This window comes from Dipteris shenzhenensis, chromosome 10 (genome assembly GCF_047967505.1).
Source record: "Dipteris shenzhenensis isolate YYH24624 ecotype China chromosome 10, Dip_SZ_1.0, whole genome shotgun sequence".
Lineage (NCBI taxonomy): Eukaryota > Viridiplantae > Streptophyta > Polypodiopsida > Gleicheniales > Dipteridaceae > Dipteris > Dipteris shenzhenensis.
Window position 1 is genome coordinate 57,255,833 of NC_141605.1, and position 22,789 is coordinate 57,278,621.

The 22,789-nt window shown below is 41.9% G+C and overlaps 1 pseudogene across 1 annotated transcript; it reads left to right on the forward strand.

The window, feature by feature from the left end:
- The first annotated feature begins 21,073 nt into the window (after window positions 1-21,073).
- Window positions 21,074-22,467, forward strand: LOC147898014 (putative aldo-keto reductase 4 pseudogene; annotated as a pseudogene). Its single transcript, XR_015541653.1, has 4 exons — window positions 21,074-21,166; window positions 21,254-21,451; window positions 21,525-21,888; window positions 22,059-22,467. The product of XR_015541653.1 is annotated as a putative aldo-keto reductase 4 pseudogene (transcript).
- Window positions 22,468-22,789: the final 322 nt, after the last annotated feature.

Sequence of the window (22,789 nt, forward strand, 5' to 3'; positions counted from 1 at the left end):
CAAAGTTGCTGGGACATTCGGTTTTGGCACCACTTGGGTGAGTTCCCTATAAGGGTAGTCCTTAGAAAGATGGTTCCCATGAGATTTAAAACACTACACAGTGGGATTGGTCATCCCCTTGTAAGGACACTTACTTACCTTATGTGCGCTTGCACACGTATAACATTGTATCGAGGGCTTGCCAAGATATTCATGTCCCTATCCCTTTGCAATATGGGGATTTTTTGGAAAATGGGGACATGCTGGTTGTCCTGTAAAAGGTTATGGCCTATAATACTAAGATGTATGCTAACTTCCTCATAGGAAGGGTACTCGAGGAGTCCTTGATAAAAAACTATCTCCTCCTAGTCATTGGGAAACTCTTCCACTAGCACTTGATTTACAGGTGTTATGCATGGTGGTGGTGGTTGAGGGCCTAGGACTACTGGCAATGGTAACAGGATGTTTTGCACCCTATATTGGCCCTGGTGGGTGGCCATTGCACTTGGTGCCACCATCTGAGCTTAATTAAAAGGATTTGGGGGCACAGTGAGAGATCATTGAGGGTGGGATTGGTATGTAGTTTGGGGTACTACTAGTGGGTATCTACATTGTGAAGTGTCATGATTACCCATTTGACAAAGTGGGCATAGTAAAGTGCCAACGTCCTTGCTCATAAGCGCGGACACGCATTGGTACGATGGTTTCCCGTACACACACCATACATTATCTCCTCTTGGAAACAAATGGAGGTTGTTGGTATCCTTGGATGGTCCGACCTTCCACTATTGGCCCAGTTGACTCAGTAGATTTGCGGCCAACTCTCCCACATCGATGCCTTTTAGGCTTTTGTATCCTTCTTTGGCAAGCTCCACTATGGAGGACCATGTCATGTGTGACACTTTGGAAGTGGCCTCGGGTTTGTCCTTTTGAGCCTTATCTTTCATGTTGTCACCAAGGAGAATGGCTACCTTGCTGTAGAGCTCAAAGGATGTGGGATGCATGGCAAATAAATGGTCATGCAGCTTAGCATCTACCGATCCAATGAGGAAGCGTGGGAGGAGATTCGCATCACTCATTCTCTCATGAGGCTCACAGTGGGAGTTGAAGTGTTTAGTGCGGGCTATATAGTCACTGAGGGACTCGTGGTCTTTTTGCTTCATCTCATAGAATTGGTTAAGTGGGATCCATTTGGGGCCACTAGGAGCAAACCCTATGATAAAGGCTTGGCGCAGTGTCTCCCATTAATCTTTTCTTTTAGTTTGAGAGCCCTAAACCAGTGCCCCGCCTTGCCATCTAGGGTAAGTTCGAAGGCATTGACCATTTCCAGATCACCTGGAGCACTGAATGTTTTTCATCTGCTCAAAGCGCTCCACATGGGTGACCAGCTCACCTTCTCCTAAAAACTTGGTCATTAATTTGGGGATGACAATTGGTCTACTCCTTGAGGAATTTAGGTCCCTTGGTAGCACTAGGAGTGGAGGGGACTCCTTCTTAGCGCTTCCACTAGGATGTGTACTGCCTCGTTGGATAAAACTATTTGGGCCGCTGGTTGGGCCATTTGTGGAGGCTGTGTAGGTATAGGCCTGATAGGATACATTGGCAACTTTATAACTGGCCTGTTGGGTCCTGGGGCCGGTGTCCATTGGTTGGTGGGTATTGATGCCTGAGTTGAGGGTCCTACCCCTCCATACATAATAGGAGTTGGCATTTGGGGATGGGAAGGTCCATCTCCTTGGGTGGGTAGCCTACTTGGCATCTGCATGGTGACTCCTTGCATGGCCTATAAGGCGGGGCTTGGAAAGGCACATTGCTTGTGGGCTATAGCCAAGCTACAAAAGCAGGTGCTACTTGGAAGGTTGGTAGCCTATAAAGAAGCGGAGCTGATTAATGGTTGTCACAAAATGATCACCCCTCATTATTAGTGTCAATTCTACTTGCTCTAGTGACAACAAAATGCATAGATAAAGCAGCACTAGAAATGAATGGATTGCAAGTTTCCTATTTCTAGTTAATAATTGGGTAGCACCACCCATCACCAATTTTCCACATCCATGGATTTGCATACCCACTAGCTTTAGCAAAGAATGTCTATACTCTAGCAGGGTCTTCAATGATTTGCAATAACTAAGAGTGAGATATTTGAGTTGATGAAATCCTCCCACTTTGAGTAGCAACTCTCACAACCAATGTGTCTCTAGACTCTTTAGTTTAAGGAGAGACATAGAAGTTGGGAGATGCCATAGAAGTTGGCTATGCCACTAATTATGACAAGGGCCATGGAATCGGTAGCCATGGATGGAAGTGAAGCACAGAATGCAAGAGAGATAGAGATGCAAAGAAGAAGTTGGGATAGTCATCGTCATTATAGAAAGGTAGAACACAAGAGACAAGAGGAATGATGATGTGAAGGCAATGTTAAGGTTTCATCGAGATTGATTTATAACTAGGCTTGGGTAGGTAGGCCAAGGGCAAAAATAAATGAGGAAGAAAGAATGACGTGTCACAAAAAACTAGGCAATAACATAATCACAACAAAACATAGTGCTGCAAGATTATGGCTATATTTAAAATGGATTTTTGAGTAGCACAATGCCTTGAGAAATGGTCATAAATTAAATTCACTTATCATCACTTCCCTTATTCATCCTTGACATTCGAGTTGTCTCTATATTTCACAATCATTGGGATGCATTCATTCATTTATCGCTCTTCCTACACTTCAGAGTCCCATTTTTATCGTGGAGCACATTACTACTAGCTTGAATTGAACTTATTTCCTACCATTTTATGAAATTTCTAAAGAAAAAAAAGAACAAGGAAAAATATGGAGATGAGAGAGGACGCAAGATCCATTGGGACCTAGTCCTCCCAAAAAATACATGAATCAAGCTATGCTCACAAGAGCTCATAATTTATCCTCATTGCAGTCTATATAATAATGCGATGTGATCTATTATTAACCATATGTGCTATCATCCTTCAATCTTGCATCCAACTTGGTTATCTCTGTTGACTCCAAATGTTCCCTTGCATCAAGGACATGCATCAAGAGAGAGGAATGTTGTAACAACAATGTAGATTGAAGTAAATATATCTAGGGCAAGGAAAGGTGAAAAAGAAATTAAAAATATGTTTGTGATAATATATAATAAAATTATTATAATCACACATAGTGTATGTGGGGAGGTGCCATGCTTCCTTCCCCAAAGAATTATAATCCGAGGGAAGGGGACCTACCCTGGGAATCATGTTTGAGAACATCACATATATTAGAGTCTAGTAGCATCTCAAAAGAGTCTCGTGAATGGATAACATATAGGCATATCGCTCGAATGTCAATAGTTTTATTTGTATTGCACAGTTGCTTCACTAGAAGTTTGGCATTGAAGAAATGGCAGTAGGAGGCTGGATTGTCATTTTTCCTCTCCTTATGTTCACAAGTATTAGTTGTTGCCGCTTCTAATAGCAAGCTTGTCCAACATCTACACATGCACATTCAACAACCAAATTAAAAACTCAAGGATTTCCATCATATCTCAAGCAACACAATTTCCTAAGCTGCTTTGATCTATTGTGAAATGGTGTCGTGCTTCCTTGAGGCTTCCTTCAATCGAGATACATTTTTGCCAAAAAATGCATGATTTCATTAAGTGGGAAATCACTTCTTGCTGTCCACAAACTTCGCATAGCATACTAAAATCTATAAATATACTGTGTGGAAGTTTGTTTTCTTAAGTTCCACAGCATTTGATTTGATCATGGAATGCTTCTGATTGCAACTATTTTTTCCAATGAGTCTTTGGATTGCAACTCCTTTTTACTCTATTTCGACTCTACTGGGGAGAGTTTAATAGGATTGAAAATTTAGAACTCTAAAGTAGAGACACAAGCTGCTTACCATTGAAAATTCAGACTCCAAACAAAAAATGCATGGCTTCCTTCACTTTGCACTCCAATGTCTTCGTGTAGTCAACTGCAATTTTCAACATCTCCTCATGTTTCTTCCTCTAGGTACATAAGGGGTATATCTAGACCTAAAAAATATGTAAGTAGGGGGTTTTATAAATACCCCTCGAATGCACATGCTATATATGGTTTTCATGTACTGACATCCCTGAGAATTAAGTGAAAAGACCTTATAGAGTCAAAACAATGAACCTCGTTCTTGCTATGCTACCGGAACATTAGATGGAGTCGAATTCAACACAACAAACCAATTGAAGTGCTACTTCATCAACACACAAACCGTCCCTGACAATAATGAAGATTTAGGAGCCCCCAGTCTTGCATAGTTAGTATTAAATTATATCACGAGCACTCACTCGCATATGTACATCTACTGAAGTAGAACAGAATGTGTGTAGAGTAGTGGCAATGCTCCGCTTATACTTGCATAAAGCTAGGAATAATCTCTCTTAGGAATCCTCAACATGCATGTTCAACATGCAAGTCCTACATGAAACTCCTACATGCATGTTCTACATGCAAGTTCTACATGTAACTCCTACATGCATGTTCTACATGCAACCCCTACATGCAAGTCCTACATGCAGTTCCTACATGCAACTTCTATATGTGCATCCTAGATGTAAGTTCTACATGTAGAGAGAGAATGTCTTACAATTCCTACATGCGGAGAGAGAAGCTCTCTAGCTTGTATAAATACCCCATAATGGAATGAATCCCACACTCATTGGGGACATTGTGTTGAGTTCTACTTTGGTATTCCATGCAATTTTCTCCAAGTTTCCATGATCCCTTGCACTCCACATCCAAAAGCATGTACTAACCTTGCCTCCTACTCCCCTCCTCCAACCTTTCAACTCCTCCTCTCCCTCTCTCCTCCCTTCTCCCCCCTCTCCTCCTCCCTTCTCCTCCCTTCTCCTCCCTCTCTTCCTCCCTCTCCTCCCTTCTCCTCCTCCCCCATGCTCTTACACCTTCTTCCTCTCCCACTCCTATGCTCTCCCTAAACCCTTCTCCCTTAGATTAGAGTCCCTCAACCCTTGACCTCCGTGATCCATGAGGGGACGAGTTCTCCACCATGTACTCTACTCTAAACCTTGGATCCTCCTTCTAACCCTTAAACTCCTTCTAAACCCTAGAACCTCTTCTGAACCTTGAACCCATTCTAACGCCATAACCTCCCTCTAACCATTAAACTCTTTCTAAACCTTTTAACCCCCAATGGAGTTGAAAGCCTTCATTAACTCAACCATGATGATGCACGTTCCTTTCATATAAACATGCATGATGTTTGCTTACCATACTTAAGCCTACATCTCTCATTGGAACATGAATAGTGGTCCTAAGCTACACTTATATTACAACGACGACACCGATATATCTATAAGTAACAAAAAGCCTCGAAACACTACATACTTAGAACACCCTGCTCTTCTTGTAGAAGCCATGAGAAAGAGCCAACAATCACATTCATTAGCACTAATGATCATGGTCCACAAGCTCCCTAAAACACAAATGCTTAGGAAATTTTGTGTTTTAAGGAGTGTTTGATTTCAACTAGGGTCATAGGAAAGCTTGCAATATAAAGTCCATGAGATTCTTAGAGACATCATGAAAGTTTATAGTAGAGATTTGCTAGGAAATTTTCATGAGTTCCTTCTCCCTTTTTGAAAGTTTCTTCATGTAAATTGCCTTTTTTTAACCTACCTTGCCTCTCGCCTTGCCTCCATTTTTGTCAATGCTTGAAAAAATGTAAATCAAGTGATGCTCCTAAAAAGGCCATGAGATTTTTTATGGTTTAGGCAATTGTATTTTTCCCAAACCTATAATTGCTCTAACCACTCTAGATAATATTTATTGGTGACTTCATTCTTCCTGTTTAACCTTTTTCTTATGTATCTTACCTCTATTTTTGTGAACTCAGTGCCTATTACAGATCAAGTGATCCTTTAAAAAAGTCACAGTATGATATGTGGCCAATGTTTGCAAATCATAGAGTGAAACCATGGAAATCACTATTCAACTTGTTATTTAATTTGCTACTCAAGAAAATGTTTCATCATAATCAATCCCATAGTCTTAGTATAGCCCTTTTGCTAAGTACTTGACAGTCTACTATGAGCTTTAACTTTGTAAAATCATTTGCATCCAATGCTATAATATTTGTCTTTAGGCAATCGGCTAGTGTCCATCTCTAAGGATCGATGGTGGCATTCTACTCTTCATCTATTGCAACTTTCCATTATGGGCCGTGCATAACCTGTCTATCTATATATGTGGTTGGCCCATCAATCTTCATCACCTTTTCTATGTTCTAAAAATTTTCTGTACGTGGTTGACCCATCAATTTTCATCTCCTTTTCTATGTATACAAATTTTGTAATATATATCCATCGATTTGTGACTTTTTGTTCCCTTGTTGTGAGTATCTTTTGAGCTATGCAAAATAACTCTTTACATACTCTATATTGACTTCCACTATTTGTATGCTTGCCTTTCCTCTATTTGTATGAGTTGGACTTTGATTTGGAGATGTAAGCATTTAATTTGTAGCTTGAATACTCATATTTGATTATTCACTATTATATGTTGGCATTATATGTGGGACTTGATTGAAATGTTTAAACAATGGTGCTATAGGCATTTAACTACTATGAGTTAACCATAGAAACTTGTTGGTTCATCCACAACAATGCCTTTACTAATGATAATTTTATTTTTTGATTGGATCCAATAATCTATATATTGTCCTTTCATTACTATATCTAGTAATGACACATATTTTATATTCGACATTAGGGTTTTTGCTCAATCCATTGACACATCTTTTGAAATGGGTAATTCTAGGAACTTTTTCCTATAAATTCATATTCTAGATTCAAATTATACAAAAGTGGATGTAGAACTCTAATTTGTGATGCAAACTAAATATTGCGTGCTTCTCAAGAAACTCAAGAGCTTCTTTGACCTCAACAAAACACCAAGGATACTTGGAAGCCTACCAATGGAGAAGTGCAACCACCAATGAAAGATGGATAGGGGCATTTTCATGTGTGAGGTGCCAAGGAAGTCCTTCTATAGTGGTGCGATCCAAGGAGGCCTCAGGAGCCTCTTCAAAGCCCTACCCTCGGGGCAACCTGTAGGCTTGTGTTCTAATGGACCTAGCCATTGACCCTCCTCCATCTACTATTAGAGTAGTTGACAGGGACGGATGTGAGTTAATACTAAAGGCATTTTATAAGAACATACAGAACTCGTGCTTTTTGTGTTGATTGGGTGGACAATGAACAAGCACAAAGAGCATAAATCCCAAGCTAACAAAGCTATGGACCAATCCTAATCAATATCAATCATGTCCATAATGCACGGATGAACGCTCGACCACCTTTTTGACGACAATTCGAGGAAAAGAACAAACTTTCTCTACTGTTTTCAGCATGCCATCAAAGCTTCTCACACAGGAGCGCATAGCTGGGAGGCAACGCCATCTATTGTATTAGTTTTATAGTAATCAAAATTTTGATTTCCCATACTATCTGTTTTTCTCTCTTGCATATGAAATCCTGTTATCTATTGAGCATAGATGTTGTATTGTTGTCTTACATGGTATCAGAGCTTGGGCTCTAGCAAGAAGATTTGGTAGTGTGCTTTTGTTTGCAAGCAGATTGTGAGAGATGGCCCAGCCCACAAGACTGCGAATCCCACTGTTCGACGAAAGCAGAAAGTTGGACGGCACTAACTATCCACTCTGGAAGTTCCCTAAGCACATACGAGCTTTGGGATACTACTACTAGGGTGGACGTGAAGCCGGTTGCGAGATCGAATCCAGCCAATGTAGGACAACAGATAGTACCAACTGTGGATTAGATTCTTGCGTGGACAAGAAGAAATGCAGATGCGCTATGTTCTATGGTCTGCAGTGTAAGTGATTCTGTCATGGCGTTAATTCAACTTGTTACCACAACGGAGGAGGCATGGACGGTCTTGAAAAATAAGTACGAGACCATAAATCAGATGCGGATTCAGAATTTGGAGACTCAATTCGTGAACGAGAAATTGTCTCAGTCTGAAATGGCACTCCTATGGAGGTTGACGTGAAGCTCTCAAACGAGGATTCATCACCACTGGTGGATGAAGTGAAGTACAGAAGGCTTGTGGGCAGTTTGATTTACTTGTGCAACACACAATTGGACATCAGTTTTGCGACTAGTGCCCTAAGTAGGTTTTCCAATAAACCCCGAGAGAACCATTGGAGGGCAGGGATGCGAGTGCTGAAATACATTAATATGGCATCACCTATAGCTTCTGTGACTCGGATTGGGTAGGAGACGTGGACAGTAGGAGATCAGTGACAGGTTATTGTTTCTCACTTGGATCTGGAGCTATGTCATGGGTTAGCAAGAAGCAACCCACAGTTGCTCTTTTTTCTACTGAGGCTGAGTACAAATCAGCATGTTTTGCCTCTTGTGAGGCAGTGTGGTTGAGGGAGGATTTTAGGGGACATGGGTGTAGTACAGAACAAGCCTATGCAGTTATCATGTGATATTCAAAGTTGCATGGCAATTGCAAAGAACCCTATGTTCCACGCTCGCACAAAACACATTGAGATTCAATATCACTTTGTACGCAAGCGCATCATGGATGGAGAGGTCGACTTGGTGTACTGTCTGACTACAGAGAATGCTGCGGACATCTTCACGAAGGCTCTTGGAAGAGACTTGCTGGAGAGGCATCTTCATTGACTTGGCATTGGGCCGAAAAAGTAAGTTCACTTGCGACTGGACATTAAGGGGGGGTGTTAGATATCAATGCTCCACTCTCGTGTAACTATGCGGGAACCAACTAACTGTACTTGTAAGCCCCCCATATGAGGAGAAGGCATTTGAGTAGCTCGGTTATCTGGTAGGTCTTGGTTTGGACACCAGATGGGGGCCATGTGTGGCCTAATGGCTGGACGGCTTCAGATAGAGTTGGCACACTGCCAACTAGGCTACATGCAAGTGTAGGAAGGCATCCCATGACTGACCGCACTGAGGGTAGATGGAGCATTTCTTAGGGTAGCCCACTCTCGGGCTGTGGGGCCCGTTTGGAGCCTTAGATGATTTCGAATGGCTCTGGGCCAAACGGATATTGTAGGTGAGTTGCTCTATTTTGTGCCACGGTTCTAACATGTGGTTAGTAGCCTATTTTAGGACCAACCTCCAGTCGGCCGTTTTGGGCCGACTGGGTCGGTCTCCCAATCGGGTCTAATGGACTACGACTGGTGGCTATATAAGAGCAAGCCCGTGAAGCCCATTATCATCACTGGCTACATCAACCCTGATTCCTTAGCATCTAGCCTCTGTCCTCTATTGTTTCTAGCACGCCATCGAAGCTTCTCACACAGGAGCGCATGGCTGGGAGGCAGCGCCATCTATTGTATCAGTTTTATAGTAATCAAATTTTTGATTCTCCATACTATCTGTTTTTCTCTCTTGCATACGAGATCCTGTTATTTGTTGAGCACAGACGTTGTATTGTTTTCTTATAGTATTGTCGCCAACTTTTGGCAACACATGGACAAATTCAAAATTCTCAATGGCTGAAGGAGATGCAGGTCCATTAAGAGAGTGATAGCCCCAGGTCCAATTCAAACTCTGAAACGCTCGATGGCATTTGTCATTGAGGCTCAATTTAGGGATGCAAAGATTTTAGTTTTGGTTGATTCATGTAGCTCTTTGACTTCAGTCCATAAAAAAATTGCTTATGATGCTCAATTGCCGACCTAGTCGACTTCTCCTTGGGATGTGTTGTTTGGTGATGCTCATACTTCAGTTCGCTCCAATGCAGGTTGTAATGTCCCTTTTTCTTTGGCTCTCACTCTTTTGATGTACAATCCACAATTCTCGTACATCAGATCTTCCCAGTCACAATCGGCTCTGTGACTGGTTGCTAGCTAATAAGACAGTAATTGATTTCTACAATCGAGTCCTTTTGCAACAGTATGATTGTAGTCAAGGTTTGTGAAATTTGCTTTGCACACTACATAAGAAGTCTGAAGGTCCCTCAATGCTTTCATCAATGGCATTTTCACAACCGATGGGATTAGTAGGGCTTAAGTTATAGAAGCATTGCAAGTTTGAAATCAGAGACAGTCCCTTTGGAGATGGAGCTCTTTGGTCAGGCTTACACCAATATCCAACAATGCACTCTCTATGGAGGTTTGATGGTATTGTTGGTGTCAGTTGCTTGCAAAGAAGATGCTAAATACAACACCTACAAAAAGAAGGCAAGAAGGAAGTTTTGTGCTGATTAAGGCAAGGTGGACATCAGATGGTATGCCTCCCCTTCCCCTCTCACATATGCTCCTCTGCCTTTCTCCTCTTTCATGCTCCCCCTCCCCCCCCCACCTTTACACTTAATTAATACTCCCCCCCTTCAGTTTAATTATCCCTTATGCCCCCTCCCCAACTATTAATGGGGTTTTGCACGCTGGGTGTACCTATACAGTTTCGTGTGATTCCATTCGTAGTTGGGTTAGACACAAGGGTTATTAACGATGATGAGTACATGAAATTAAACAAAATTTAGTGTGTCGAAAAATATACAAACTGATACACAGATTTGGTCTACACAAGGGGGACCCTTGGAATATTCGATTGCCAACTATCAAAGTTGTTATTAATTTATTCAAGTAGTACTTCGAGTCATTGATGAGTTATAATTTTTAAAGATTGAGGAACCATTAGGACTAGGAGACAAACACAACATTTTTGATAGCAATGGTAGCATTCTTTTGTCTTATACAAACATTATAATGATCTTGCACATTTAGTGCAAACATATTTGTTTTAAGTTGAGAAGTGGCGGTATCCATCTTGCATACCAATTATTTGAATCTAGGTGTCTCCCTTAATCGTAGGAGTGCAAGAAGGACTATGGCGGAGGAAACCACTATACAACACAACCTTGGAGATGGTAGGGACTATTGGTAACAACATCCACCTTCTTGTTGTTGGTGGAGGTTTCAAAGGTTATAACACATCCCTCTAAAACTATAGCCTCGATCACCAGCCCTTTTACAATTGTGAATGCTTTCCTTACAGCCTATACCTTGGCAAAATCTTTTAGCACCCATAGGCCTTTGATCTTGTTGGTCACTCATTGGTCACAAGGTGTGCCTTGTAAAACATGTGGCATCATTGCCAAGAGGACTGGTAGGATAAAAGCTTTGATACACATCGAGAGAGAGAGAGAGAGAGAGAGAGAGAGAGAGAGAGAGAGAGAGGTGAGTACACTCCACACTTGTAGCCCTTTCTCCTCTATATACCTACATATGAATGCCACCCACACTTGATACACACCAAGAGTGTGATCACACCAAGAGCATGATAAGACTAGATGGTTTCACAACTATGACTTGCTTTCTATTTAGTCCTCTAGATACCTAGTAAAGTATGAAGCTCCATGCACTGAAGAGGGGTTGTTTCACAACTATGACCCTTGCAAGCCCTTGCTACAAATGAAGCTCCGTGAATAGTGTGACACTCTTTAGTATAAACCAACTTTGCTTTTGTGACATTCTTTGTATAAACCAACTTTGCTTTTTAGGCTTTTTGGCCTGCGTTGGAAGGCCTAAGTTAAGCCAACGACTTTATGTAGAAGCGAAATTCTTGTGTTTTTAAAATTATATATGTTGGTTAGCGTGTATTTTTTTGATTGGTAGATGCTTGAATGCGTGGTCCATGGTCCAATCGTGTGGCGGCCAATCGGTCTCTTCCACTTGGCGATTTGCATGGGGTCTCGTCTCTCCTAGCTTTGTCCTCCTCTGTTTTCGTTCAGATCACCGTCCTTCGTTGAAGGAATTGTGGGTCGTGTATGTAGAGGAGGAAGCAAAGAAGGTGAGCTCTGTGCAAGAACACCGATTATGTATTTGCGCCCGATGCTCCCATCCTTCGTTATCTTACAACAGCTTCATCGTCTGGGATCCCCCCGGTTTTGTTCACTCCTTGCTCGCTCGCCTGCAGGCGGTCCTGAGTCTTCAAGAGCATCGGAAATTGTCAAGGAAATTCAGGTAAATTTGATGAAAAACTTCGTTGTCGAATTGCGCTATTCTCTCCAAATGCTTCATCCTTTTACCTTTCAGTTTAATCAGGCTGCATTGGAGCCTTATGCAGCACGGGATCGAAAATGGCTGCACTGGCCGGCCTGGGCGTGGCTTTCGGATCGTTGGTGGTAACGACGTTTTTCCTGTGCCATTTCCAACGCAAGCTATACAAGGGTAGGTGCCGTAGCAAGGAACAGGAACACGAACGCCAGTCGCTGCAGTTGCAGAGACTCGCCGAATCGCTTCAGCAATTCTGCTACCATGCATTGTCTGCTGCAGCCATGAAACGGTTCACCACAACGCTTGGCAAAGGAGCATTCGGGACGGTGTACAAGGTGGTGCTGCCTAACGGGGACGACATTGCTGTGAAGATTTTGCATGAGAAAGTGGGGAGCGATGAACAGTTTTTGGCGGAGATAGGCATGATGAGGAAGCTACACCATGTGAATGTAGTGCGGCTAGTGGACTATGGCTTCGAGGAGTGCAAGAGAGCACTGGTGTATGAATTCATACCCAAGGGCTCGTTGGCGAAGTATTTGTTCATGAAAGATGAGCATTTGTGGTTGGAAGGTGAAGAGACCTCGAGGTGGTGATCTTGAGTTGGGAACAACGCTACGAGATTGCAATGGGGATCAGCAGGGGGCTTGCATATACGCACAAAAGCTGCAGGCACCACATAATCCATTGTGAGGTTACCTCACAATGTTTTGCTGGATGCGGATTTCTCTGCCAAGATCTCTGATTTGGGATTAGCCAGGCCAATGCTACGTGATTGCAGTCGATTCATTACTCATTTGAGAGGAATGCCCAGTTATGTTGCTCCTGAATTTTGGACCGCTGATCCACTACCAAATTCGACATCTACAGTTTTGGCATGCTCACCCTCGAGCTCTTCGCCGGTCGTTGCAATCTCCGGACCGACATCGCAGCAGACCGCATGTACCTTCCTTCTTGGGCATTCCACAAATATATCGTCGGTGTCGTCTCGCTGTTCATCAAACTGAACTGTTTCTAGGTGCTTCTGTCTATAGGACGTTCCATTAGTATGTAGCTGGAGGATAGCAAGCGGTGGAGCGAGGATAGTATCTCCTGTTATGTTGTTCCTAAATCAAACCGGTCCTTCTCCGTCTATAAAACCCGTTCTGGCTCTCGCTTTTGTTCTGTTCGTCTTTTTTCGCTTTGCCAATGATCTATTTTATATGGCAAACATACCTCCTGTCTGTGCTGGAGACGAAGGACAACTATCCAGGGATTCTATGGACACTAGTAGCGGCAATTTCCAAACTTCCTCCTCCATTTCAAACGACTGACACTGTGTTTCACTTTAGGACTTATGAGCATGGCAGAGAACAAGACTGTCTATGCTGACATGCTCATTCTGCTCTTCGTGAATTGGGCGACGAAACAGAGAAAGAACAATGTCACGAACGTAGCCTACGACAACATGACCTCAAAATCGTGGTTGTTGAAACTGTTGCAGGTTTTGATGCATTTCTGCTCCACGACTCTCTTTGCCTTGACTCGACCTGTTGCTATCCCCTGCTCAGCCGTCTCGTTCTCCATTGCTTAGACCCTGTTTCTCTATTTCTCTGAGCTTTGTGTCCTCCATTCTTGCTGCACGACTCTCTGTAGCTCCACTCGACCTCTAGCTATCCCCCGCTGAGCCCTCTCCTTCTTTATTCCGCTTGGAGCCTCTGTGCTGAGCCCTCTCATTCTTTAGTTGGCTTGGAGCCTCTTTGTCTTCCAGTTTGCTGTGTACGAAAGTATACATCTCTTTGCGCAGAGACAGCGCCCCGAAATTGAAATCGATTGCCGAACCAGATCATAGACTTCGTGAACGCAGACCCTCAATTTCATATCATGTATACAACAGTTTCTAGCTATCGCATTGACCTCTTTTAATCACAAGAAAGCAACGTCCGGTTATTAAAAGATTGGTTCCTTTTGACGATTAGTTTGGCGGTCTGTGGGTCTCTCATTTGCACTGCACTTGTTTCAAATTGACGGCAGATTTATTGCTTTGCACCATAGCGTAGCTCTTCAGTGCATGATATCTTCGTATCTGCAGTCTCTTAAGGTTTCACGAGCAAACCTACTTGATTCAATACTATCCATTTCACATTAAATGTGTTCCATGTTCACAAGCAAGCTGTCTATGATGATGGAGAGGAGGTCCTATTGAAGAGCAACAAAGAAAGGGAGAACATCGAAATTGTGGGTGCTAACTCACCGACATCAAGGTAAGCTCTTATTATGTATGTATGGTACAAAGGGGCATATACTAGGCCATTGGCCTTTACCCCAACAACCTCCCACCTAAAAGGCCAATGCGCCTTTGAGGGAGAAGATGGGCATCCTACTGTCATCCGGCACCCATCAATACTTTGCAATGTGCAAACCGCTCTGAGGAACCGCTCTGAGGAAAGACTCTTTGCAAGAAGATCTGCAGGGTTCTCATTTGTGTGAACCTTGACAAGCTGGATGCGCTTGTCCTCAATTGCCTCTCTGATGAAGTGATACTTCACATCAATGTGTTTTATCTTCGCATGGAAGGCAGGATTCCGTGCCAGTTGGATGGCACTTTGACCATCATAGTGCAAAACTGGAACCTCTCGTGCAATGCTCAAGTCTCCCATGAGACGAGTAAGCCATATAGCTTCCTTGCATGTCTCAGTGGTTGCAACATACTCTGCCTCAGTGGTAGACAAAGGTGTACATGGCTGCAAACGAGAGACCCATGAAACTGCACCTCTAGTGAATGAGAAAACATATCCTATAGTAGACCTCATGGTGTCTACATTCCTTGCAAAATCAGCATCTGCATATCCAACACCAGATGTGTCCTTCCTCCCAAAGAAAATGCACATGTTCTTTGTACCATTCAAGTATCTCATGATACTTTTCACTGCCTCCCAATGCTTCTTGCCAGGATTTGCCATATACCTGCTAACAGCTCCCACTGCAAAAGCAATATCTGGATGTGTAGCAACCATGGCATACATCAGGCTTCCTACTGCGGCTGCATAAGGTATCTTCCGACTTAGGGCTGTCCGCTCACAAATGGAGGCAACGGAGCACTTATGGACTTCCCCCTCTCTATATTGAAATGCTCAAGTACCTTGCTAATGTACTCTTTCTGTGACAAATGGAGGAGTTTCTTGTTCATATCCCGAACAATCCTCATGCCAAGTATGTGACTGGCATCACCTAAATCCTTCATGTCAAAGGTCTCATGTAACCTTTTCTTCAAGGCATCCACATCCAAAGTAGATTTCCTAGTAATAAGCATGTCATCAACATATAAAATCAAAATAAGAAGGCTGCCATTTGTTAGTCATCCTAGGTATGAAATCACTCGCATAATAATCTGTAAAATCTCTTCCACTAAAAGAAAGCTCTAATATACATTTTGGTTTGACAGTGCAGTGAAGGTACATAATCACTAGCAATGATCTGCAAAAACTATTCCACTAAAAGAAAGCTCTTACTCTAGATTCCTTGCAATAAAAACAAAACTTTTTGTTTCTGCATAATTTGGCCTTTTGGGTACTTGAAATGAGCTCAAAAGGCCCAAAAACCCTAGAAACAACTGTAGACATGGGTACATTTCAATGATGTTTCAAAACCCCCTCTGGAGAAGAAGTGCATCTGTTTATAGCCAAAGCAGTCCGCACCACTGCTTTTGCTATAAATAGATGCACTTCTTCTCCAGAGGGGGTTGTGATAAATCACCAAAAGGTACCCATGTCTATAGTCATTTTTAAGGTTTTTGGGCCTTCTGAGCTCATTCTGGTGCCCAAAAGTCCAAAATATGCATCAATCAAAAGTTTCTATTTAATTGCAAGGGATCTAGAGAGTATATATGTATATATATTTACTTATTTATTTATTTATTCATTTATTTATTTTAAATCTCATATGCAATCCTTGATATCCCAACCATGGGATATATGAAGAAATTGATAGACGCTTTTTTGTATGGTACAAAATTATAGCATGATAGACCACCATTACTAAAATACATATGCAATCAGCCTAACCTCTTTGCCCATAAGGATTGAGGGTTAAAACTCATCTAGTCATACTCGAAAGAGTGCTACTTTGACCATCTCTTGATATTTAACTGAGTAAATTTAAAGTTGAGTTATTTGAGTACATTGTCAAGCAAGTGATGGTGGGAAAGCTTCCCAACAATTGGCTAGAAATGGATTTGGTATCATAGTAGATTGTGTTCAATAACTATAATGTTTGATTAGAAGGAAGTTTGATAATTTGTAGGATGCCACTTATATCTATATTAGATATAAGAAGATTGATAATTTGTAGGATGCCTCTTATGTCTACATTAGACATTGTAGTATCCACACAAGAATTGGCTAGTCAATATGGGGATATAATTTTTTCTTGTTTCTTATGTGCTCTTAGCTATCCTATGCTATAGTTGGTTGAGAAGAGAAGGCCTACTAGATAAATTTTAGCAAAAAACCCAATAGCTACTACAAGATTATGTGAAAGTCCCTAGGGTATTATTGTTCCAACCAATTGTGTGTTGCTTGATTACTATGAATATGTGAAGTAGAAGCATGAAAGTACATATTCCTTTTAGAGATGAGAGACCTTCCCTCTATAGGGGAGCATTGTGCACCACCCAAGCATGCACAGTGGGATGTTCTTATAGAAGATCATTTTCATTATGGAGTTGCATTATATGCATTTACTCTCTTGGATGCACTTCTCCATTTCCTACATAGTGTATCAAAATGAATTTATGCATCAACTCTCTTGGATGCATTTTTCCATTTCCTACATATTGTATCAAAACAAATTTGAGGTAAAGGGGTACATAATGTCACATAGCAATCATGTATAAGTGCTTTCAAAGGTTAGAATGTATGATGTCAATTATGTTCCCGCTTGATTGTTCTTGCCATGGCTCGTTCCCCCTTGCTCGTTGTTTGGGGTACCTCCACATGTAGGAACAAGAATGGAGATGATTGTGAACATAAGAAAGCAAGAGCAAGAGTGAACACAAGTGAATAGAATGTTCAAATGAAATAAGACTGGCCTGGTGCAGCATTGGGTAAAGCAGGTACTTCAAAGCAGATCCGACAGAAATGGTTGCCTAATGTCTCACTATTTGCAGGTTGGAAAGACTGGCTTGGAGCAGTGAACCTCATCTCGGTGCTTTAGTGGTAGTGAACTCACACGTGCTTGTGAATATTTACTTTGGGTGGGTTGGAAATTTTTGCTAGGTGTGGCAATAGCTCACCTAGATGTAACACAACTTAAGGGGTTAGGCTTTTGGGTGTGTTTGTGGTCACTCATTCACGTCTTGAAACTGTGTTTGAGCCTAGACTTTCGTGTCAACGCCCCTTACGCTTGAGCAAGAGTTCAAGCTCTATTGAGGTGGGGTGAGTATATGGGAAGTGGTGCTCACTCACAGCCAACGTTGGCATTTCTGTAGTGAGACACTTCTCATACGTTTACCTTTAGAAGTAAAGCGTTTTGAGACGTTCTTGGTTTCCCATTGAGACCTTCTTGTTTAGTAATGGGCTCATGCCCTCGTGTGACGTTTCATGAGTTGCAACGTGTGTAGGGCACTCACTTGAACATGAAATGTGGGATGGGAAGAGTGCATGTGAAAGGGAGAGGGGAAAGGTGAGAGTCTTCACATTGCAGCAGCCTACTACATCTTGAGAGATAACACCATCCAGGGCACATGCTCACAACAACAGGACTACAGTTGATCGCCTGCTGCATCGACATGGATTTGGTGGGCGAGTTGTTCAAAATCTTCAACATGGGAACCCGAATGTGCATCCTTCATAACGCACAGGAGAGGGCCGAAAATCATCACTTTAGCATTGATGTGGTCCACGCAGCGTTGGGCCTACCAATAATTTCAGAAGGGTATGCACAGGTGCGAGGATTAGAGTAGATTCTAGGACTAATATGCCGATTTGACTGCAAGCGGCACAAAGGCCGCGTAAATTTCACCGATATCATTCAGGAGGACATGCTTAGATTGGCCAGGGCGGTGCAGTTACTAACTCAAATCAAGCGTAAGACCATCATGCGTCTATCGTGATGCAACAATCGGCAAGGATTGCTGGCTGTAAAGTGTGACATCCACCGATTCCCTTGCATCATACATAGTAAGCTTCAGGCGTGGCTCCACAGATCATGAACTGGGCCCACTACTTCTACACCCAGATGTGCGAAGTTTTCATTCAAGTTTTGTGGATACAAGCATGCCCACGAGCTTACAATGCATATGTGCATATGCATGGGCATGTGCCTATGTCACACATGTGCATGCATACACACAAACATACCCATGTGCATGCCCCCCTCCCCCCCCCTCCTCCCCCCCCCCACACACACTTTCCTTTTACTTGCAACACTACTACTATACCTTGACCTTTTAGTAAGATTTTAACACACCTTTCCAAGTCTGCAGCACAAGATGATTTTGGCCTTTCTCATGCCCCTTGTTTATTTCTAAAATGAAAGCCTTTATTTGAAAAAGTAAGCTTTCTTCAACAAGAGTGCACAAGTGAGTGTGGGCACTGCCTCTTAATATAGTGGTAAAGCAAGCACTTTTGGATGCAAAAGAGAAAGCAAACGATTGTTTAAAGGGCATCGGGCTATTAAAAGGCAATTTTTCTTGGATGATGTCCATAAGTGGCGATTTGAAACACGCAACTTCATTAATTTGTTTAAAAATTACATGTGAAAATTCACAAAAGAGTTTCAATCCTCCACTATAGCACTAAGGAGGCAGTGCTAATAAAGCAAGCTTTGTTTGATTTGCTTTTCACCTATACACTACTATAAACTTAGACTTCCTTCTTCTTGGTCGACTTTTTATTATCTTACATGCTACAAGACATTACTAAGTACATGTATTTTGATCACAATTCATCTACCATCTACTCTCCATCGAAAAGTTTGAGTTTCGCTTGATTCTGATCACACTACCATCTACATGCTAGTTTGAGGAATGTGAATCTACACTCCTATGTCAATCTACATTCCTATGTGCCATTTTGGGCTAGGTTTTACTCTTTTACCATCTATTATTACTTTGCACTACTAAGCTTAGCTATACTATGGCCTACATGATTATGGATTGAGGTGGCCAGTTAACCAAGCTTATGGCTTGGCTAAAAGACTCAACTAAGCCATGGCATGATTGATCATCTCATCAAACAAATAAAGGCTCGATCAATAAGATCATCCACCAAGCTAGGCTTCTTAAGCCTACCTAGAGACTCCACCAAGGTTTTTCTTGTCCAATGCACTTATCTCTCAAGATGAAGCTTGGGTGATGAGCTCATCAACCAAGTGACATATTTGTAACAAACATAGCTGAAATTTCACATTCTCTTCAAAGTTGCATGGATCTTGCATTATGTTTTGGATATTTGGGGATTGTTTTTGTAGTTTCAAGAGACTTGTGCAATGTTATGAGTCTTTTGGTCAATTGGCTTCATCAAGAAGTAGATGCTACGATTCATGTTATAATTTAGTATATTTAAATATAAAACTAGAAGCCCGTTAATGAAGTTTTTTATAAAATGCAGTAAAATGTGCTTCATTTCTTGCAAAAAACCCTATGATTGTTGGTTTTTGTGGAGTCTTTGGATTATAATGATTTTTGATATTTTTATAGCAAAACTTCAAACATTCTGAATACTTTGTGTCAATTTGCAGAATTTTAATGCAAAGGTGTTGCATTCTTCAATCAAATCACTTTTTTGTAGGCTTATGTAAATATTTCTTCCATTAAGAGGAGTTTCTTTTACATGAATGTAGATGATTGAATAGCTTCCAAAAAATTGGGAAATCTAAAATTGTTCTTTGAGTAAAACATTTTGAATAATTTAGTTACATTTAGAAAATTTTAAAGCCAGGATGAAAGACAACCCCCATTCACAAGTTTTGAACTTTATTGTGCTTATAATTGAAAGGCTATGCCCTAATAAGAAATCATTTGATCATTGCAAAGCAAATGATTATGAATACTATGTCAGTGGGAGCTCTTATTGTATGGAGTAAAACTTAATGTGCAATTTTCATGCAATCCTTACTATAAGAATTAAACAGTGCATGTCGCTTTGATAGATGAAGAGGCAAAATTGTTAGCACGAGTACATTCAAATAACAATAAGTTTTTGGCAATGAATACATTTAAATGACAACGAGTTGGAGGCAGATGATTGATTTCATTTGGTCTCGCTAAATTGAGGCTAAATTAGAGAGGGATTGTAGTATCTATGAAAGACCCTTATACCAAGCAAGAACTTGGGATGGTATGTTTCATGTTGGTTTTCATATTGGAGAATAAGGAATTTGATTGAGTTGTTTTTACAGAGTAGGAGAACTTGGAGGTTAAAGGACAAATGAGGATTGTAATGAAAGGAAGCAAACTTGACAACCAACCTTTCAAGAGTCATGGCATGGAAGAGTATGCAAGGAATAAAAGATGTCACTCATAGATGGGAATCTATCTTTAGGTGACATTAGCAGTGAGGTTGATGTGCGAGTAAACATGTCTCTTTTGCTTCACGAGGCTCTTTTTGTAATCAAAGAAATGTATTACATCTTTCTTTGCTTCATGGCCGTTGCAGGGCTTAGTGGAGGTTAGGGATTCAAAAGAGAAAATTAATTTATGGGGCTTTTTTGTCGGCCCCATTTATCCACCTCGCATGCTTGCCCAACCACACATCCGCTCCCGGGCACCACGTGTCGATCTCACGTAACACTTGCACGTCTTCCTTTGGTGCCCATCCACGTGTCGACCTCACATAACACCCACGTGTCGCACCTCAACCGGACGAAATTCGAGAAAGTCGCCGCGGACAGTTTGCATGCCTCGCCCTGCAAGGCAACGATGTCATTGCCTGTAAACGTCTATCCTCACTACGATGAGTGCCTGTGGTGAAGCTCAGCTCCAATGGCCTCCTCGTTTTTGCTCAGGGCCTAGGTTGCATGGGCATGCCTACTTTGATCAATGGCGAGCCCAAGCCTCAACACGAAATGATCCACCTCATCCAGCACGCCATTTATCGTGGTGTCACCCTCCTCAACAATGCCGACATTTACCTCGGCAATGAAGCTCTCATCGGAAAGGTGATCCATCCTTTGGCTATACTGTTGTCGATTGTCGCTCGGCTTTTGCTATCCTTTCTTTTGGCCTCATTCCGCTCTCTTTTGTAGGCTATCAAAGAGATTTGTGACCAGCTGCAGCTCGCTACTAAAATCGGTGCTTACTTTGTTGACGGTGGGGTGGTCATTCGAGGGGACCCTGAGTTTATTCGTACTTCCTATGAGGCAAGCCTGAAGATACTGGATGTGGAGTTCATCGATCTGCTTATTGTAAGCCGGATCGATCGCCAAACTCCAATCGAAATCACTGTGAGTAGCTAGCCATCAAGGTAGAGCTAAGTTTGCGTTTGGAGTAGTTATTGAATCTGTGGCTATTTTGCAGATTGGGGAAATGAAGAAGCTAGTGGAGGAAAGCAGAGTGAAGTATTTGGGTCTCTCAGAAGCCTCCGCATCTACCATCGTCTAAGACGTGCCCACGCAATGCATCCCTTAACTGCAATTGAAATGGAATGGTCCCTCTGGTCTCAAGATATCGAGGAGGAGGTTGTACCCACTTGCAGGTATTCATGACTCTTACCCGCGGCAATTCATCGCATCTCTTTCGCCTTTCTGAGAGAGACTTTGATGGGATGGCTTTGTGCAGAGAACTCGGCATAGGCATCATTGCCTACAGTCCATTGGGTCGAGGCTTCTTATCTGCAGGACCAAAGCTCCTGGAGAACCTATCCAGCGACAATCATCGCACAGTATAACCAGATTGTTTGTTCCTTTGCCATGCCAATTCTGAGATTCATTGTTGCTTAATTCTGAGATGTTTCTTTGCCGCTCTTCTGGGTGTGAAATTGCAATTTTTTCTCCTCAATAAGGCGAGTTGCTTCTCTCACATCAATTTCATCGCATCTCTTCTGATTGTCAGTGGACACAATCAAGACTGCAAGGAGAAAATCTTGAGCGCAACAAAGTACTCTACTAAAATTTGCAAAAGTTTGCAGGGAAAAAAGGTTGCACCCCGGGGCAATTGGCACTTGCTTGGGTGCATCACTAAGGGGATACAATGCCAATTCCGAGCACAACCAAGGTGAAGATTTTTGAGGAAAAACAGGAGTGCCCTAGCTCTGTGAAGTTTGACAAGGAAGACATGGAGGAGCTGGAGGCAATGTTTCCTCCTCATGTTGCAAAATGTGGAGGAGATTCTGATAAATTTCAAAAATATCTGAATGGCCATACTCCATCTCTTTCTTCCTCGCAAAAATCTTAGCTTTGACTAGCTGAGGCTTGCGTTTTGTAAGGTAATTTTTGGGCAAATGATGCTTCACTTAAGAAGTGTTGGGAAAACACCAAGATTTTTTGTACAGTTAACCTCTCTCTCTCTCTCTCTCTCTCTCTAATTGTGAAAGTACATTTTGCTTTCTAACGCTATCCAAATTTAACTACCAGTTATTAAATACGTAAATCAAATCCTAGTTAATATTCAAGTTGTATTGCTTGTTTGGAACGTAAATCCTTCGGGTTGCTCTTCCGGTTCAGAAAGTTTTTGTCAAATTCCCAACTAGGGACCTAATACCAAACAGATTTTGCGAAAGGATTGTAATTCTTCGATTCCTTTCTCGTGAAGGATCAAAAGGTAAAGCATGTCATTCCTCTGGC